Below are 20,248 nucleotides of genomic sequence, written 5' to 3'. Positions count from 1 at the left end.
TTTTGCTCTCTGAGTCATTTGATCTCTGCACACCCACTAGGATAACTGCTCATGTCCTAAAGCCCAGCTGGGTGGTCCTAGCTAGTGAGGGATTGTGGGAAGGATTAGCAATTAGGAATACCAGTAGGAGGAAGCTTAGAGGTTCTTTCCAGGAATTTCCTTTTGTTCTACTATAGGAAGCTGTAAGGACAATCACAAGCCATCTCATAGTGAGAGTGGGGGCCACTGGCCCTAGACCAGAAAGTGCAGGTTGGCTTGTCTGTCCAAGCTGCTTGGATTGTGATGGACCATGGGCCAGACTGAGTTTTTGTTGGTTCCTGTGGTGACTTGGGTGGTGGCCCTTGGCCTCTGACCTTTATGGAATGTGGATTCTCTGGGGAGGGGGAGGCCCTGCCACCCTGGCATGGATAACTCTGAGCTTGGAATATCACTGCCTCATGTTTTATAATTGAGAATTGCTTTGAACACCTAAACCTGCCTTTGTTGCCGCTGCTAGGAAGACAGTCCCACAATTCCTTCCATTCTGGGCCTTGACTGGTCAGTGAGAAGGAAAAATAAACCAGTTAATGAGTGACTCCCAATGTCTCTGACTTTTAGTGGGGACTTTTAAATGAAGAGGGACCTGTGCAGTGTTAAGTTCACAGAATAACTTTGAAGCTGCTAGAGTCACAGTGCAGAAAGGCAGAGGCAGGATGGAGGTTGAGATCTTTCCTGCTTCAACAGTAGTTGAGATTAACAATGTGGCATTTGGTAATCACTTCCAGATGCTCCATAAATGCCCTGATTGGTCATTATTGGGTTTCATAGACCAGAGCAATCATGAATCTGGGTAAAGGACTGACCTTATCTTGAACCAAAGTTGCTATAGTTATAGTTCAACCAAAATAGATCTATGTAAAATGTTGTGGCTGTGCATAACAGGATTGTTATTTTTCTGGTTTTAGATGTTAACCCTGTTATAAAAGTTTTGAGAAATTTGATGTGCTGTAATATAAATTCCTAGTCTCTGGAGCCCATGGACGTAAAGCTTGTTTCAACTTTTCAAAATAATTTTTTGAGATTATAACTTCATCATATCCATATTCTCTTTCCTATCCTGCTATAACCCCTCACATTTTCTAATTCACAGCCTATTGTTTTTTAATAACAAACAGTAACACTAGTTACTGTGTAAATATGACCTATGATTGTTTGTAGTTGTCCCAGCTACAAGGCAATGGGTTGGCTGCAATACACATTTAGTGTGTTATAGAATGTGCACACAAAGGACCTGTGCTTTGGATATGGATCACGATGTGCTCTAGGAGAGTGGAAGAATTTCTATTAAAATACAAACTTTCCTGACTAGGGCATGAGTGCTGGGCTCGAAGGGCAGAGCTGGAAGGACTGTGTTTTATGAATCATTTGATCTCTGATCACCCAGTAGGGGAGTTGTTAATATTCTGAGGCCTAGCTGGGTGGCCCTAGCCAATGAGAGAGAGACTCTGGGAAGTCTTAGCAATTAGGATTACTAGTGGAAGGTAGCTTTCAAGTTCTTTCCAGGATTCTTCTCTGCTTCTGCTGTAGTGAGTTGGAAAGAAGACCACAAGATATGCCATGGTGAGTGAAGAGTGTTCATAGCAGGTCTGCTGAGATGTCATTTCTATTGGGATTTGGATCAATAATGAGCCAGACTGTGGGTCTGTTCGTCCATATGGTGACCTGGGAAGTGGCCCTTGTTCTCTGAGCCTCAATGTGAATGGATTTCCTGGGGAGGGGGAGACTCTGCCGTCCTGGCATGGGAGGATATGATGCTTAAAGTATCAGTATCCAGTGGGCACACATGAGTGTGGCTTTGGTGTACAGTAGGAAAACAGATTTTGAGCAATATATGATTAGAATGCTCTAAGTTTCTGCTACTACCAGACTCAATGGTGTGATTCTGTAAAGTTTAGTTCCAGGAGACAATAGGAGTTTCTGATCTTCAGAGGTTTCTCATGTGTGCATGAAGTTTGGTAGGTGGAATGGGCAGAATCCAAATCTCCTGCCGTAATCCTTGTGACAGGAAGCATTCATAACTAATAAGAAGTCTCTGTGTCATGATTTTGGAGCTGGTTCATGACACAAAAGGAAACCTGCTACGTGCCTCCACTTCATTTCAAATTTCTTGTTTTGCTTTTCTTATTTATATGTCTATGCTCATAAATAAATATGAAGTATTGAGTCCATTATTTCTTCTAATTATATGATTTTAGGGCAGACCACTTTGTTTTGGATAACCAGCTAAGATGCTGACATCTGGGAAAAACAATTTTCCCTCTCAATAGTCATTAGTCTCCTATAGTACTTTTTCTAGGAACAGCGTCTCATTAGAGCTCCCTAAACTTCCTATGTTAATATGTGTACTAACCATGTTTGCTTCTTTACCCGAGATCTTCTTGCAGATCTTAGGGTCTGTCTTCCATGCTAGCTGTGGCTTTGGCTTCCTAGCTTCCTTCTCTGGAGGTCCAGGTTTCCTACTCCAGGGCCCTGTGCTTTGCAGTGGATTTGCTGTTTTGCTGTCTTCACTGGTCTTGATCTTAGAGCAGGTCTCGAGTTTAGCTGCCAAACACTGTACATTCTGCCTCTTTCCTCAAAACTGAAATCATCACAGGATTCCCATTTCTTCTGAGTCAGGCTAAGAATAATGTCTGGAAGGACATTTCCAGGGAAGAGGAATGTCTGTGAACATGTTCTATGGGTGTGTCTGTGAGGGACTTGCCTGGGGTGGCATCTGGAGATTGCTGGTCTTGTGAGGAGAAAAGTGGAGAAATTTCTGTTCAGTTTGCCTCAGGGAGAGGGTATGCATAGTAGATGATTTGTGGGCTTGGCCCAGGGAGGCAGGAAGTTGGGGCTGCAAAAGCTCACAGACCCTGTGCACCAACCCAGCTCTATTCTTACCTATCTCCATTATCTGTAGAGATGAAGGAGATGTTCATGGAGTGTCATGTGGCCTGATCATTTGGAGCCCTTGAACTAGTCCCTGGAATCCCCCAGGACCTGGATCTAGGTGGACAAGGAGTCAACAAAGGCTGATGATGAAACCCAGAGATTGGAGGTTGTAGTGCTGCTGCTATAGTTGTTAGGAGTAGCAGGATGCTGGAACAGTGCAGGAACAGCTTGCCATGGTCATAGAGGTGAGAATTTGATGCAGGAAAAGTGATCCAGGAATCCCCCTACCCTTTTTAAGCATCTTCCTGCCACCAGGCTGCCTCTGTTTCTTTAGTCTCTAAGATACTCTCCAGACCCTTCTTTGAGTGCAAATGCTTTACAAATACTTCCTGGTACCTAGCTGCTTTACTGAGAGTTCCAGGGGGTCACCATTGCATTCTGAGACTTCAGATACTGCTAGATACTTCAGATACAGCCACGGATTCCCTTGTTCTCCCCCCCCCCCACTTTCCCCCCAGCTCATCCCCCCCATTCCCATCTCCTCCAGGGCAAAGACTCCCCCGAGGATTGAGATCAACCTGGTAGACTCAGTCCAGGCAGGTCCAGTCCCCTCTTCCCAGGCTGAGCCAAGCATCCCTGCATAAGCCCCAGGTTTCAAACAGCCAACTCATGCACTGAGCACAGGACCCGGTCCCACTGCCTGTTTATATGAGCAAGAATTGTTGAGACCAAGGTTGGATAAAGCACAGGGACAAATAGCCAAATGAATGGAAACACATGAGCTATGAACCGATGGCTGAGGGGACCCCAACTGGATCAGGCCCTCTGAGTAGGTGAGACAGTTGATTGGCTTGATCTGTTTGGGAGGCATCCAGGCAGTGGGACTGGGTACTTTGGCGTTTTTTACCCTAAACTGCATAGTTAAATTTTTCCTTCAGTTCTTATCCCATGTCCCTCTGCAGAGGTTACACTAACTGACATTATGGGATTGAAACAATGACTGATCAGGCTTCTTACTCCTGAATCTGGGTTACCAGGTTGCAGTATTGGGATATCCTTCCATTGTCCTCTTGTAAAGTCCAAACTCTCAGATATAGACAGAAGTTGAATTCCTTTACTGGTGTCTGGAATGAATTAAACTGTCCAAAGTCCATAAGACATTCTTGATTGGCTCACAATAGCACCCATCTATTAGATGTTTTCCTTCAACCTCTAGGTTTGGTCTTCAGTGATGAAGCCACAATCAGTTTTAACACCATTTTATAGCTGTTTCCTAACTAAAAGTCAGTATGATGACCTTCCTTTGTTGCTTCTGTATATGGGAAGAAACAGTGTTTAGTGTCATTTGGATGCAAGAAAGGTAACTACCAAACCTTTTCAAGACAAGGTGGGACAGTTTGTAAAAAAATTCCTGCTTCACATGAAAGTCTGTCAGATATGCTAAGGGTGTACGCCAAAATTGGATGCCCCAGAGGAATTGCAGAGGAATCTTGGGTGATTGTCCAGGCAGCCAGCTCTTTCTGTTGTTTCTTATACTTTTTTGGAAGTTGCTTGCTTGTACTTCCTCCTTATGCAGGTATTATTATTTACTTCTTGGGGCTTTGATAGAGTTTAAGCCTAGACAGTTATAATTTTCATTTATTTCCTTTTTTAATGTAGACACTCAGTGCTATACAATTTGCTCACATTACCACTTTTGTTGTGTCCTTTAGGTTTGGGTATGTTGTGTAATCATTTTCTTTGAGTCCTAGAAACTCTTTAATTTCAATTTTTATTTATGTCTTGACTCATTTTCTTCAGTAGAATGTTGGTCAACATTCATGAGATTTTAAAATTTGTTTTTTTCATATCCAGCTGTAATCTATAGTTGTCTGGTAGTATGCACCGTGTTATTAAATTTTCTTGTATCTGTTGGGACTTGAATTGTGTCCAAGTGTGTAACCTACTTTGGGGAAAACCCCATATGCTGCTCAGAGGAATGTGTATTCTTTTTTCTTTGGGTGGAATGTTCTCTACTATCTCTTTGGATCATATTGTTTATAAAATCCATTGTCTCCAACATTTCTCTCTTTTGTTTTTGACTAGATGACATGTTCATTGGTGAGAGTGGGGTATTGAAGTCTACCACTGTCAAACCCTGTGTGAGAGTCAATGTGTCATTTAATCTGTGGAAGGGTTTCTTATACAAAAGGGGATGGTCTTGTGTTAGGGGCATAGATATTAATAATTGAAGTGTCATATTGGTGGATTTTCCTTTGATAAATAATGAGTATTCTTCCAATGTCTTTTGATTAAATTTTGTTTGAAGTTTATTTTGGTAGGTTATAAAATGGCTGCACAAGCCTGCTTCTTAGTTCCAATTGCTTTAAATATGTTTTCCCAGCCTTTACCTTTTAGTAATCTCCATCCTTGATGTTGAAGTGTGTTTCTTGTATATGGTAGAATGATGGGTATAATTTTTGAATCCATACTCTTAATTTGTGTCTTCACTGGGGAGTTGAGTCATTTGATATTGGGAGATATCAGGAATAATGATCATTAATTCCTGTTATTTTGTTGTTAGTAGTGATGGTGGTACATGTATGAGTGTAGCCTTGTTTATGTTTTCCTTCTTTTGGTTTTGCTAATGTAAGATTATTATTTACTGTTTTTTCATGTGTGTAGTTAGCTTCCTTGGGTTGGATATTTTTCTAAGAATCTTCTGTAGTATTGGATTTGTACATAGATACTGTTTAAATTTGACTTTTTCAGAGAATAACTTATTTTCTTCATTTTTGGTAATTGAAAATTTTCTGGATATAGTAATGAGATGGCATCTGTGGTTACTTAGAACATGCACCTGCTGTGGATGATTGATTGATAAATAATACACTGGCCAGTAGCCAGGCAGGAAATATAGGTGGGACTAACGAAGAGGAAAATTGAGAGAACAGGAAGGCAGATGGAGACACTGCCAGCTGCAGCCATGACAAGCGAGATGAAAGGTACTGTTAAGCCACAAGCCACATGGCAAAGTATAGATTAATAGAAATGGGTTAATTCAAGATAGAAGAAGTAGATAACAAGAAGCCTGCCATGGCCATACAGTTTGTAAGCTATATAAGTCTCTGTGTGTTTACTTAGGTGGGTCTGAGGCACTGCGGGACTGATGAGTTAGAGAGATTTGTCCTGATTGTAGGCCAGGCAGGACCAGAAAAACTCTAGCTACATGCACCACATGTCTGCAAGCCCTTATGGCTATTAGAATCTCCGTTAAGATGTTAGGTACAATTCTCATAGGTCTGCCTTTATATGTTGCTCAGTCTTTTTCCTTTGCAGCTTTTAATATTTTTCTTTATTATGTATGCTTAATGATTTGGTTATTATGTGACAAGGGGACTTTCTTTTCTGACCCAGTATATTTGGTGTTTTACATGCTTCTGTGTACTTTCATCAGTTCCTCTTTTAACTTAGGAAAAAATTATTATATGATTTTATTGAAAATATTTTCTGGACATTTAAGTTGTGTGGTTTTTTTTTTAATCTTTCCTCTATTCCTATCATTCACAGGTTTGGTCTCTGCATAATATCCCAAATTTCTTAGTTGCTTAGCATCAAGGAATTTTTATATTTAACATTTTCTTTGACTAATGTATCCATTTCTTCTATTGTATCCCCAGGGTCTGAGATTCTCCCTTCCATTTCTCTATTCTACTGGTGAATCTTGCCTCTGGAATTCCTGTCTGTAGTCCTAAAGTTTTCATTTCTGAAATTCCTTCAGTTTCTGTTTTTTTAAATTGTTTTTATTTCCACTTTAAACTCTTTTTTTTAACCACTTTAAACTCTTAAACAGTTGTATTTGTTTCTTTTAGTGATTTGTTGTTTATCTTAGCTTTATTTAAGTTGTTTATTGGTTTACTCCAATTGCTTGTGTTTTCCTATCTTTTTTTGTGGAATTTATTGATATTCTTCCATTGTTTGTGCTTTCATGAATTCATGTAAGCTATTCATTTTTTATGGGACTTTGTCATCTATATATATTTGGTTTTAAGTTTTTTTCCTTGTATTTCAACTATTTTGGGGTATTTAGGGCCTGTTGTGGTAGGATAGTTGGGTTCTGTTGTTCACATAGTGCCCTGGCTGAAATTATGTTCCTCTGCTGGCATCTTGGTTTAAGGTGATAATAGGTCTAGGTGCTCTTTTCTAATTTCATCTTTGTTGGATGAGAGTTTTGTTCCTGGGTTTGTGTTTGTCCTCTGGAGTTTCAAAGTGTGTGTTGAATGAGTGTTGCCTTTTTCCTGGCCTTCTTATTTTATTCTTAGTTATTTTGGTTATTATCAGAATTAGGGAGATGGTTGAAATTATAAATTGTTGCTGTTCCTATACATGTTGGTTAGACATGTCAGGGTTAGACAATTTTTTGGAAGTACTCTCTTGTATAGAAAGAAAACTGTTTTATTTTGAATAATAAACCAAAGGTATAAAATGTAATGTTTACTGGAATTGGTTTTATATGTTCAATGTAAATTAGTTTATATTTGTTTTATTTATTCCATGTATTCTACCTAAATTATTCATTAAACTATACAGTATGAGTTTGAGGCTTGCTGGAGCTTTATAATCTTGTCTCAAACAACAGAGCAAAATTACATTTAACTATATTGTGTGTGTGTGTGTGTGTGTGTGTGTGTGTGTGTGTATTATTGACAAAGGTCTTTGTTTCATATTCACTATGAAGACCAAATTCAAGGAGATCTGCCTGGCTCTGCTATCATACTTGGTCTATTCATTTCTGAAAATAATTTGACATGGACCAGTGGCTGACAGCAAAAGTGACTTTAAGAGATATTGCCCTGAACCTGAGTATCTCTGCAGAGCTTAAGCTGGGATGCTTCAGTGCATTTTGGAAAATGATTTCAGGATGAATCAATACAAATCAGATTTGGGCTGGGTGGTGATGGCACATGCCTTAACTCCCAGCACTTGGGAGACAGAACCACGCAGATCTCTGTGAGGCATCTTGGTTTAGGGTGATAATAGGTCTAGGTGCTGTTTTCTAACTTCATCTTTTTTGGATGGGAGTTTTGTTCCTGGGTTTTTGCTTGTCCTCTGGAGTTTCAAAGTGTGTGTTGAATGAGTGTTGCCTTTTTCCTGGCCTTCTTGCCTTGTGTGTTCAAGGGAGACTACTTAGTGGTGATGGAAACTGAGGGAAGAGGAATGCAGGTGAGATGATTTTCAGATCCACAGGAGGCATGGAAAAGGAAGAGAAAAAGCTGCCTCTGATATTCTACCCCAGTGATAGGAGGAACTTTTAAAATTAGGTGTGGAGTAAGAGACAATGTGGTAGATCTGAAGACACCCTAACTGGTCTTTTAGAAGATGTGGTGAAGTGAGTCCCAGGAAAGGTGCAAAGCTACACATAGAAACCCTGTCTCAGAAAACCAAAAAAAAAAAAAAAAGAAGATGTGGTGAGTAGTTGAACAGAGGGTGTCTGGCACAGTTGGGTGATGGGACTCAGATATGAGGACAGTAGGGGAGGGTTGTGGGGGATGCTCTTTGGAATCCACAGAAGACATTAAAAGGAAGAGGAGAAGCTGCAGCTAGAGTTCTGTTTCAGCCCTCAGGGTAACCATGAGTATTGGATCCCTGAGAGTGGGGAAGGTGTGTGAATAGTATTCCTGGTACCATACCCAACATCTTAAAACTGATTCATTAGGTTCCCAGGGATCATTTACTTACTTATTCTCTTATTTAGAATTCTGTTGTGGCTGATCTGTGAAAGACTTTTAGTTTATTGGTTAAAAAGTAGTATGTGGGTTGCAAATGTCACTCAGCAAGTATTCTTGGGAGAGTTCAGATAGAAGCAGTCAAGTTTAGAGGCTTATAATTCCCTGCTATTCCAGATCCAGGGGATCTGACCTGATCTTTGCTCTGTCACCTATACACACATGGAAAATATTTTTTCTCTTACATACCAGTATACACAAAAAATGGATCTAGACTTGTTCTCAAAAGTTTGTAAGACTTATAAAAAAAGACTTATAAAGGAAATCAGGCTGTTTTAAGTATATAATAGAATCATACAATATTTACTTTAAAAAAATATTGTCTTTCATTTGGTATATTTTTTTTTATTTCCTCACTCTGATATAGGTTTACATCTAATCTTTAATCATAGGAAATCAAATTGTTTTAAATTTTCTAACAGACATCTATTCTTTATCAAAGGAGAATGAGATAGTATTAGTAACCAAAACTGTTTTCTACAATGTAGAAATATCAGGCTTCAAGTGAATGATTCCAGTTTTGGTGGAACAGTCTTCTCACTCAACCCATTTTCTATTATTGGTGAAGGACAGAACTGGAGTGCACAGGTTGAGTGGTGGTCAGTGATTTCTTTGATTTTGATTTTCATTAGAAACTTATAAATATTTTTCAAGGGACAATGTTATATTTGTAAGTCTGTCTCTCTGTCTCCTTTTTATCACTGGTACCATCTGTGTTGTGTGAGGTTTCTTTTTTTATTAGTTATGATATAGTTATATTGTTTCTCTGGCAAATGATGGAACTTCACTTATTTTTATAATATGGAAAATTACTATATTATGTTAACATCTCCTTAGGTTTTTCATTTGGAGATTTTCTGTAGATGAACAATTTCAGTTTTCTCTTCTTGATCTCAGAAATTTGTATTTCTTCATTCCTTGGTGTATCTGTATTGCTACTTGTTATCATTATTTTTTTTGTTATTTAAGTTGTTGATGTAGTTGATTCATTGGGTTTGGGTTTGGAAAATCTCATATATTATTTTCTCTGTGTCCTACTTACTTTCAGATGTCAACATTTCAGAGCCCACAGTCACCTTTGGGAACATCTTTTGAAAATGTGCCCCAACAGAACACCTAGTTGCTAAGTCTGTGAAAGATTTTGTTGATTGATGATTTATGGGTGATTGCCCTTCCACTGAATATGCAATATCCCTAAGAATGTTGGCTTGCACTAGATAAGACAGCAAGCTTGGCATAAGACAATGACTATGTCAGAGAGAAAGCCTGGAAACAAAGATTTCTCATGGTTTTTGCCTTCAGTTGCTAGATTGAATATCTATTCTAAACACTGACAATGATGGATTGTGATCTGGAAGAATGAGGCAAATAAACATGTTTGTTACCTAGGTGCTTTTGTGTAGTGAACAGAATCAGAGCAAGAAAAAAGCAAGTTGTAACAGAATGTGATAAACCAAAAGTGATTTTGTTGTCCAAAGGTCCTGGGAATGATGACTTTTGGGGGCAATGTTGAGCATCTCAAAATTTAAATGTCAAAGGAAATAGAAAGCTGCACACAGAGCTTAATTGGTTCTTCTTATAGTACATTGAATAAAGTACTGTTAAAAGTATTATGAACAGTGGAGGTACAGGTCAAAGGATTTCAGGAGAATTAAAATGGAGGTAATTTATGTGATATTTTGCCTCCTAACTTCTTATTTTGCCCATTTCCTCAAGAAATTGAGTAAGGCTGAATTAAAGAAAAATAATGGGACTGATTTCTTAGATGGACTATTGACTCTCTTGGATAGCTATTACTTATGATTCATTCAATACTACATTAAAAAATCAAGAAATGGATCATAAAGAAATGAAAAGTTTATGGGTTGTAGAGGAAAAACAGCACTATGAATTTGTAGAAGGTAGTCAAGTGCTGAAAAGTGTCAGCAACTTTCAGGGAGAGTATCACCATTCAAAAGAAGGCCCTTACTCTACTTTGGAAACCTAGCAATGTGCCCTAAGGGTAAGAATCCCTCCTTCTATGCACTCAATTAATAGAGGGATTAAGCAAAGTGATTGCCAGTCCAAGGAAGCAACTTTATTCAAAGCCTGCCCCAACACTGGTTCACGCATGGCAGGGGATATCACAACTAAGAAGCCAAATTTGGGGGAATCACTGATGTTGAACTGGTTCTAAATACCAGAATGATGCAAAATTTAAGATTATACATTCTTAGTCTGCATTTTCATGTCAGCTCTGTTGTAGGCATCTGTGTTTGGTATGGTAAGAGCTCCAGTGAGGAGAGTGTCTAAGTTCATTTCATGACACTATGATGATGAAGCCTGGGTTGCAATTTAGAACCATAACATGTTGAGATACTTAAGGGATGAGACATCTTCCAAGAAGAGCTGCATATATTGAGTGGAAGTAACCAAAGAGAGAGATGTATGGGAAGTTGTGGGAAGAGAGACATCTAAGCCCTTTGAAAATGAAACCCCATGTCTCTGACACAGAGCTACCAGATTCAATGGTTGCCCTGCTGGGTTTCAGTCTTCTTTGTGTCTTTCCTTACTATGTCTCAGTTGCTCTCATTTGAAATGGGAAAGGGTTTTCTGTGCCATTTATATGTTGGAAATATTTAAATTGCTTTAAGGTTGTATAAGATGACACAGTCAAGAATTTGTCTTGTGTGTCAAAAGTGATTTTGGACATTTGAACAGTGTAGGGGCTGTTGCAGAATATGATCTTCATTGAAGTGACTAAATGCATGTTCTTCATGAATGATCCTGAACCTATAGTGACCTGGGTCAGAATCTAGTCAACTGAATGAAATGCTCCCAGATAGGGTGAGGTGTTTGAACATGTATCTGTCCTTGACAGCTTTCTTTGGGGTTCTTGTAGAACCTCAAGTAGGAGTAACCTCTCTGGATGAAATTTCTATTGGGGGTATGATATATGTCTCTATAGCCTTAAGTCATTTCTTTTCTATGTTTCTACTATGTTTTGTTTGAAATGAATCAGCCAGCTTCCTTCTTGTGCTGTCATGACTTCAGCAACATTATAAATGGTATTACTTAATCACATAAGATACAATTAAACAAATTGGTATTCAATGTTAAGCCATTTTGCTAGCCTGATTTTTTTTTAAATTTTGATGTTTTTATATTTGTTTCTGATGACAAACATTTTCTGTGTAGCCCTGACTGTCCTACTGTCCTAAGCATAGTTCTATACACCAAGCTGGCCTTGAACTCAGAGATTCACCCGACTCTTGCTCCCGCATGCTGAGATGAAATGTCCAATATTCATATATATATATATATATATATATCATGTCCAGCACATGCCATTTTTTTGAACTTTACCCCCAGCTTGAATTTTGAAATTTGGCAGAGGATATCATTCTCATTTCCAGGTTGGCAGTATTTATGACAGTCATAGAGCCTGGAAATTTTGAATAATTAAATTACAAGTGTGTAACATTTTTCCTGCTCATTGTGTTTGTTTTGTTTTTCAGTAACTATGATTCTTTTGCCTCTATACATAGATATGCAATGCACATATGCCTGGCCCTCACAGTACTCAAAAGAGGGTCTTAGAATCTCTGAGCTTAGAATAATGAACAGTTGTGAGATCCCCCATGTTAGTACTGGCAATTGAACCCATCTGTACACAAGACTAGCAACAGCTCTTAACTTCTGACTCATCTGGCCTGCCCTGTGATGATTATTTATAACCAACAGTGATATTGCTCATGTTATCATCTGTCTATTTGTAACTGTTTAAATAAAAAGTTCCTTATAGTAAGATTTCTTAAAGTACTGTTTAAGCTGGAGCAATTCAGATTTCTAGAAGATGAATACAGAACTGGAGTAAATGCTTAACTCTTTGTAGCAACTTCAGTAAAGAAACAGTCTCCGAGTTTATCCTATGTTTTTTGTACATATGATTGATGTTTGCAGTGCAGACAAGTTCTTAATATTTACTTTTTACTGTCCTGGATTTGATTGCATAGACTAGGCTAGCTTTCAACTCAGAAGCACATATACCTGACTCTGCTCTCTGGTTTCTGGGATTAATAGCATGAGCCAATACACCAAGCTTACTCATCATTTTTGTAGTTAGTAATTATTCATACAATTTCATTGATGTGTACTCAGTGGTCTTGATGTGTTTGCTTTTCTCTATGTCTGTTAATTGGCAATTCTCTTTCATTCTTAAATAAATTGACGATTATATTGTAATGTCTGAGTTAAAGAATAATAGTGGGAAGCACCAGAATTATATGACTATATTGTCAAGAAGCATGCATTTATAATGTTGTTGGCATCATGCTTTTTTTTTTTGGTTTTTTGAGACAGGGTTTCTCTGTGTAGCTTTGTGCCTCTCCTTGAACCCACTTAGTAGCCCAGGATAGCCTCGAACTCACAGAAATCTGCCTGGCTTTGCCTCCTGATTAAAGGTGTGCATGACCACCAATGGGCCATGCTTTTGGTTATATACAAATGTATGACATACTTACATACAGCATATTTTAGGATGCCATGACCTATAATGATGTGCACATCAACTTCACTCAGGAGGAGTGGGCATTGCTGGATCTTTCACAGAAGAATATCTACAAAGATATGATGCTGGAGACATATATGAACCTCACTACTATAGGTAAATTTTCATTCATATTAATTTAAGGCAAAAATTGTTTTTTGGTTATTGATACTCTTCTGTAATTCTGATTGAGAATGAGGCAGAATGAGGTAACTAAATCCGGAAAGATTCTAAGGATCACTGAAGATAGTAAATCAAATTTTGCACAATTCCTGTAATATTTTATGAATTCTCTCATTCTATATTTTAGGATACAATTGGGGAAATCTTGAAGTTGAAGAACATTGTGAAAGCTCTCAAAGACATGAAAGGTAATTTTTATGTACATGCTGATACAAAGGTGCCTCTGGATATATTTTATTGTATTTGAAAGTTTTAAAGAAATGCAACAGTGTAAATAATCATAGCTTAAATTACATTCATGATCTTTAAATGCTCACAATCCATATACATCAAAGGCAGGTAAATGAATTGTGTTGGCAGGTTATTTATTTTAGAAGGAAGACAAGGAATCAATACCTTAACAGATATGAGCATTTGAATTATAGTTTTATCAGAGCTATGCTGTGGAGTTGACCTCCCATGTAGTTTCATATGACTCTTTTTACCAGAGGTATACATATTAAATATGTGATAAGTGTATGTCCAAAACCTTCTAATAAACAAATACTCCATATTAAAGCTAGTGTTACTCTCTAGTTTATCTGACACTGCTAAGTTTGGGGAGATGAGTCTTAAGAGTCAAGAGTTAAGGGGGGATTGTTGTGAAGAAGCCTTAAAACCTATGTCACATGTATATGAGGAACAAAAAGGTCAAGCTGTGTGGAGACAATGTAGAAACTTTTTATTTGTTATTCTTCATTTACTCGGTATAGAATATGTCACTCTGGGTACAAGCCATATGAACATAGCAATATGGAAAAAAGCAATATATCCCTTTTCATCTCAAAAAAAATTATAAGTTATGTACCAGTCTCATATTGAGTAGAATTGCTTAATGTGATTCAAGTTTACACATAATTGGTTTTCCAGCTTAACTGGGAATACATCTACAAACAAACTGAAGAAAAGTCCTTTGAGTATTGGGAATGTGTAAAGTTTCTGTCTCTCCTGGTTCATTGAGAAAATGTAGTAGATTCATGGTATAGAAACAGGTATTAATAAAATTAAGTGGGGTAAAGGTCTAAATACTTCCAATTCTTTTCATATATATGAAAAATCTCATTGGGAAAATCATTCCATATATGTGATCCATGTAATGAAGACTCTAAACATCGTAGGCATCTTCAAAAGAGCAAAATAATCCTTAATGAAGGGGAACAACATAAGTACAAGCAAAGTGATAAAAACTTATGATCCAATTTCTCTTTACATTTACACAAAAATGTAAAATTAATTCACACAAAATAAAGATGTAAAAGAGTAATGAATATGGTACAGCTGTTACATTTTCAAATTATCTTTGCAGACCTGAAAGAAGTCAAACTGGAGAGAAACCATATGAATGTAATCAATGTGGTAAAGCCTTTCCTCATCATAGTACTCTTCATTTGCAAAAAAGAAGACATACTAGACAGAAACTCTATGAACATAATCAGTGTGGGAAAGCCTTTGCACAACATAGTACTTTTCAAGTGCTTGAAAGTACAGATATTGGAGAGAAACTGTATGAATGTAATCAGTGTGGTAAAGCCTTTGCTCAAAACAGTGTTCTTCAAAGGCATGAAAGAACACACAGTGGAGAGAAACCCTATGAATGTAAACAGTGTGATAAATCCTTTGCACATAACAGACATCTTCAAAGGCATATAAGAACACACACTGGAGAGAAACCATATGAATGCAATCACTGTGGTAAAGCCTTTGCAGATAATAGTCATCTTCAAAGGCATGAAAGAACACATACTGGAGAGAAACCTTATGGATGCAACCACTGTAGTAAAGCCTTTGCAGATCATAGTCACCTTCAAAGGCATGAAAGAACACATACTGGAGAGAAACCTTATGAATGCAATCATTGTGGTAAAGCCTTTGCAGATCATAGTCACCTTCAAAGGCATGAAAGAACACATACTGGAGAGAAACCCTATCAATGTAAACAGTGTGATAAATCCTTTGCACATAACAGACATCTTCAAAGGCATAAAAGAACACATACTGGAGAGAAAACCTATGAACGCAATCACTGTGGTAAAGCCTTTGCAGATTACAGTCACCTTCAAAGGCATTAAAGAACACATACTGGAGAGAAACCCTATGAAGGCAATCACTGTGGTAAAGCCTTTGCAGATCATAGTCATCTTCAAAGGCATGATAGAACACATACTGGAGAGAAACCCTATCAATGCAATCACTGTGGTAAAGCCTTTGCAGATCACAGTCACCTTCAAAGGCATGATAGAACACATATTAGAGAGAAACCCTATGAATGCAATCACTGTGGTAAAGCCTTTGCAGATTATAGTCATCTTCAAAGGCATGAAAGAATACATACTGGAGAGAAACCTTATGAATGCAATCATTGTGGTAAAGCCTTTGCAGATCATAGTCACCTTCAAAGGCATGAAAGAACACATACTGGAGAGAAACCCTATCAATGTAAACAGTGTGATAAATCCTTTGCACATAACAGACATCTTCAAAGGCATAAAAGAACACATACTGGAGAGAAAACCTATGAATGCAATCACTGTGGTAAAGCCTTTGCAGATCATAGTCACCTTCAAAGGCATGAAAGAACACATACTGGAGAGAAACCCTATGAATGCAATCACTGTGGTAAAGCCTTTGCAGATCATAGTCATCTTCAAAGGCATGATAGAACACATACTGGAGAGAAACCCTATGAACGCAATCACTGTGGTAAAGCCTTTGCAGATCACAGTCACCTTCAAAGTCATGATAGAACACATATTGGAGAGAAACCCTATGAATGCAATCACTGTGGTAAAGCCTTTGCAGATTACAGTCACCTTCAAAGGCATGAAAGAACACATACTGGAGAGAAACCCTATGAATGTAATCTGTGTGGTAAAGCCTTTGCAGATCACAGTAATTTTAAAACACATGAAATAACACATACTGGAAAGAAATCCTATGAATGTAATCTGTGTAATAAAGCCTTTGCATATCACAGTTATCTTCAAATACATAAAAGGAGACATACAGGAGAGAAACCCTATAAATGTAACCAATGTGTTAAAGCCTTTGCACAACACAGATATCTTCAAAGCCATAAAAGAAAGCATACTGGAGAGAAACCATATGAATGTAATCAATGTAGTAAAGCCTATGAACATCAAAGTCATCTTCAAAGGCATGCAAAAATACATACTGGAGAGAAAACCTATGAATGTAATCAATGTGGTAAAGCCTTTGCAGATCACCATCATTTTAAAGCACTTGAAACAATGCATGCTGGAAAGAAACCCTTTGAATGTAGTCTGTGTTTAGAAGCCTTTTTACATTACAGTCATCTTCAAAGGCATACAAGAACACATACTTGAATGAAACCCTATGAATGTAATCAGTGTAGTAAAGCCTTTTCACATTACAGTTGTCTTCAAGTATATGAAAACAGACATGCAGGAGAGAAACCTTATTAATGTAACCAATGCAGTAAAGCCTTTCCTTGTAACAGTGATTTTTCCCCCAAAAGTAATTATATTCAAATAACCTGACACATCATGTCTTAACAAAAACCATGATTTTGTCATGTGGCAATTTATAAGTTAAGTAAATGTGAAATGCTAAGAGATGTGAACAGATGCTTTTTGTCTCAGGGTTCTGTTTAAGAGTGATGGGACACTCAGGTAATGACTTTATTTTCTCAGTTAACATAACCAGCCCACAGTAGAGCATGCAAATCACAAAGTACAAATTCAAGAAGGGAATGCCTTTACTAAGTCACAAAACTTTGACAAATCAATACAGTACTCGTTAATACAATAAAATACTATTTTTGCTGGATTCAGAGATTACCTTAGTGATAATTTTCACTCCAAAAATATCATTTAAATCCAAATCCAAACACTGGTTTACAACAGGGCAAGTTATTTTATACAAATTAATGTCATTTGAAATTATACAATTTCTCTTTTTAAAGGGAATTCCTCAGGCAGGTGGTTCTTGTTCACTGCATCAGTCAACTCTGTAGATGCCAGGGCAGCTGGACTGTGTTCTGGTTGGTCCACAGCCAGGTAGTTTTCTTGTACCTAAAAGGCTCTAAGTTTCTCCCTAAGGAGACTCAATCAACATGGCTTTCTTCTAAGTACTTAAACAACAACAGACCAACCCATTAATTGTTCACATGGACACAAGACTCTCCTTTACTCAGTTCCCTCAAGCCCTCCCACCACAGATGATCACTTTGATTTAGAAGCTCTCCATATTTTGATCAAAAGTCACAGCCTTACCCCAGCTCATTAAAAAAAAAAGAAAAAAAATCTACCTAAAATAGCAGTATCTTTTAAATAAAAAATAAATATGATGTCAGCCTGAAGAGTCCTGGGGGCCCTTTAGCTGCACACCAATTTCCATTGTCATTTTTCTAGCAACACTGCTCCAGCCGGCATTGGTGTCCTTATGCTTCCTCTTGTTGATGCTGTCAATTTTTCAATTTCGGCATTCAGTTTGTGTATCACCAATTCTATTGCTTCTCGGCCTTTGTTAGCATTGGAAGATATGGCGCTTGCCATGAGTCCTTCAAGGTAGCTGCTGAGGCTGACCCCTTTCACAGTGATGATGGCTTTTTGGGTCAGGACAGTTTTCTCTGAGTCCTGGGGGTGTGGCCTGTGTGTGAGCCTCTCGTCTAGAGAGACCATATTTGTAAATGATATGTTAGTGGACTTCAGCTCCATTGTCTTTCTTACCGGGTCAACTTCAGAATGCTCTTGCACGTACATTTTTGTACTTGCGGAACCACTAAGGGACTTCACAATGGAAGGTAAGCCCCACTCTGTGATGAGGAGTCTATGGCTGTGCAGCTTTCCAGAGGGATTGACATGTCTAACACATCAATGCCAACCACACTTGGGTTCATGGGGTTTGGGTATTTCTGCATTGCAGCTGTGGTAACCATTTCCCATGGGTGGTCAAAGACATGCTCCAAAGTCGAGATCTTCATGGTGCCAGCCACCTGACCAGTGTCCCACGGCGTCCCGGGACGATGAGGCACATAAGTTCACCTGTCCTGCCCTGTCCCAGCTGGCCAGCCTCACAGCCGTAACAGTGATCTTAAAGTGCATAAAAGAACACATACTGGAGAGAAACCCTATGAATGCAAACATTGTGATAAAGCCTTTGCTCAAAACAATGTTCTTCAAATGCATGAAAGAACACATACAGGAGAGAAACCATGTGAAAGTAATCAGTGTGGTAAAGCCTTTGAACATCACAATCATCTTCAAAGGCGTACAAGAACACATACTGCAGTGGAATCCTACAAATGTAATCAGTGTGGTAAAGAATTTGAGCATCAAAGTAAACTTAGAATACATAAAAGAACACATACTGGAGAAGAACCCTACAAGAATAATACTATTAGTGTATAATTGCTGTCTTAAAGCATGTGAATATAACATTAGATTTTGAAAATCTAAAGAAACTCATACCAAAGGAAATGTGATTACAAAGATTTGGTAAGATCTTTAGCCAACACACTTACATTAAGTACACAAGATTTTTCTTGAGAGAAATATCTCACAGGTGTCAAAAACCTCTTCAAACAGTATTTGTCTTATACCTGCAAATTCACACAGAAGAAAGAATTACGGATTTAAAGGATATGATAACTAGTTTAGATTTCATACTTCAATTACATGAGATAATGAATCCATGTGTAAAAGTTCATGAGTGTGTACTAATTCATTTCTGTTGCTCCGATATATCATGTCAGTGTGAACATATGAAAGTAGTTAATTGGCCATTGGTTCCAGACTGATACAGGGTCAGAATGAAAGTGACATGGAAACAAGTGTCATACATGGCAGCTAGAGTAGGAAACTGAAAATTCCCTTCCTTAATCTGCAATAAAAAGCATAAAGTGTAAAAGGGAAATGGTAAACTCTTAGACCAAACCACCGTGACATTTTTCTTCCCACAGGGCATCATTTTCTAAATAATCCCAAATAATACCACAAACTGAACATGATTGATTTCTCTGATGTCTATCCTACATGCTTGCTTTCTGTTACACAAACTAATACATGATGCAGAGAAATTCTGTAAGCATTTAGATTCCTCAATACCTTTGTGACTAGAATTACAGGAGAAAAACATGAGTAAAAATTACTTTAAGAGTTGTTTTAATTTTAATTATGTGATATCTCTCTGTACTTGTGCATGTTCTTTCTTGTTCCCAAGAAGATTACACCTTTGGAACTTCTTGTTGTTTTGATTACTGCAAGTTTTCAAAATCCTGACTTTGTTCCTGGGAATGAGCTTATATTAAGATACTGCTGTGTCTCTAGCCCTGTAAGTATTTTAGAGCTTTTTTTGTCATATTTATATTAGGAAATAGGGAAAAGCTCATAGAAGAGAAAAATCCTTTTCATATAAACATTTGGAAAAACTTTAGACATCACAGTTTTCTTCATATTCAAGAAAAAATCTTCTAACATCCCTTTTTCATTTCTTTGAAGTAAGTAAATTACTAAAAATGTTCACTAAAGACTGATGTGAAGATCACATTATGGCTTCTATTTTGCAACATTTGATGTATAAAGTGGCTCTATGTTTGGCAAATCCATTTAGTGAATTTTATTTTGTGGTTCATCTATTCCTTCTGTGACTTCTGTTCATGTTCTATTGTGCTTTCACTTAGTGAGTGGTATTTTTCTGCTGCAATGTATAGAATAATGGTTATCATGTAAGTGATCTATTTGTATTTAAATATGAGGCAGAATGTGAACATAATTTTCAAGTAAGGATGTCTGTGAAAGGGTGGTGGGTTTTTGTTTCTGGTTTTATTTTTCATAAATTCTCT

The 20,248-nt window shown here is 37.7% G+C and overlaps 1 pseudogene; it reads right to left on the bottom strand.

Annotated features, from left to right (window-relative positions):
• Nucleotides 1–17,804: 17,804 nt before the first annotated feature.
• LOC131901035 (PRELI domain containing protein 3B-like) lies at nucleotides 17,805–18,388 on the bottom strand (annotated as a pseudogene).
• Nucleotides 18,389–20,248: the final 1,860 nt, after the last annotated feature.

Source organism: Peromyscus eremicus, unplaced genomic scaffold (assembly GCF_949786415.1).
Source record: "Peromyscus eremicus unplaced genomic scaffold, PerEre_H2_v1 PerEre#2#chrX_unloc_1, whole genome shotgun sequence".
NCBI lineage: Eukaryota > Metazoa > Chordata > Mammalia > Rodentia > Cricetidae > Peromyscus > Peromyscus eremicus.
This window is presented reverse-complemented; position numbering and strand designations above follow the sequence as displayed.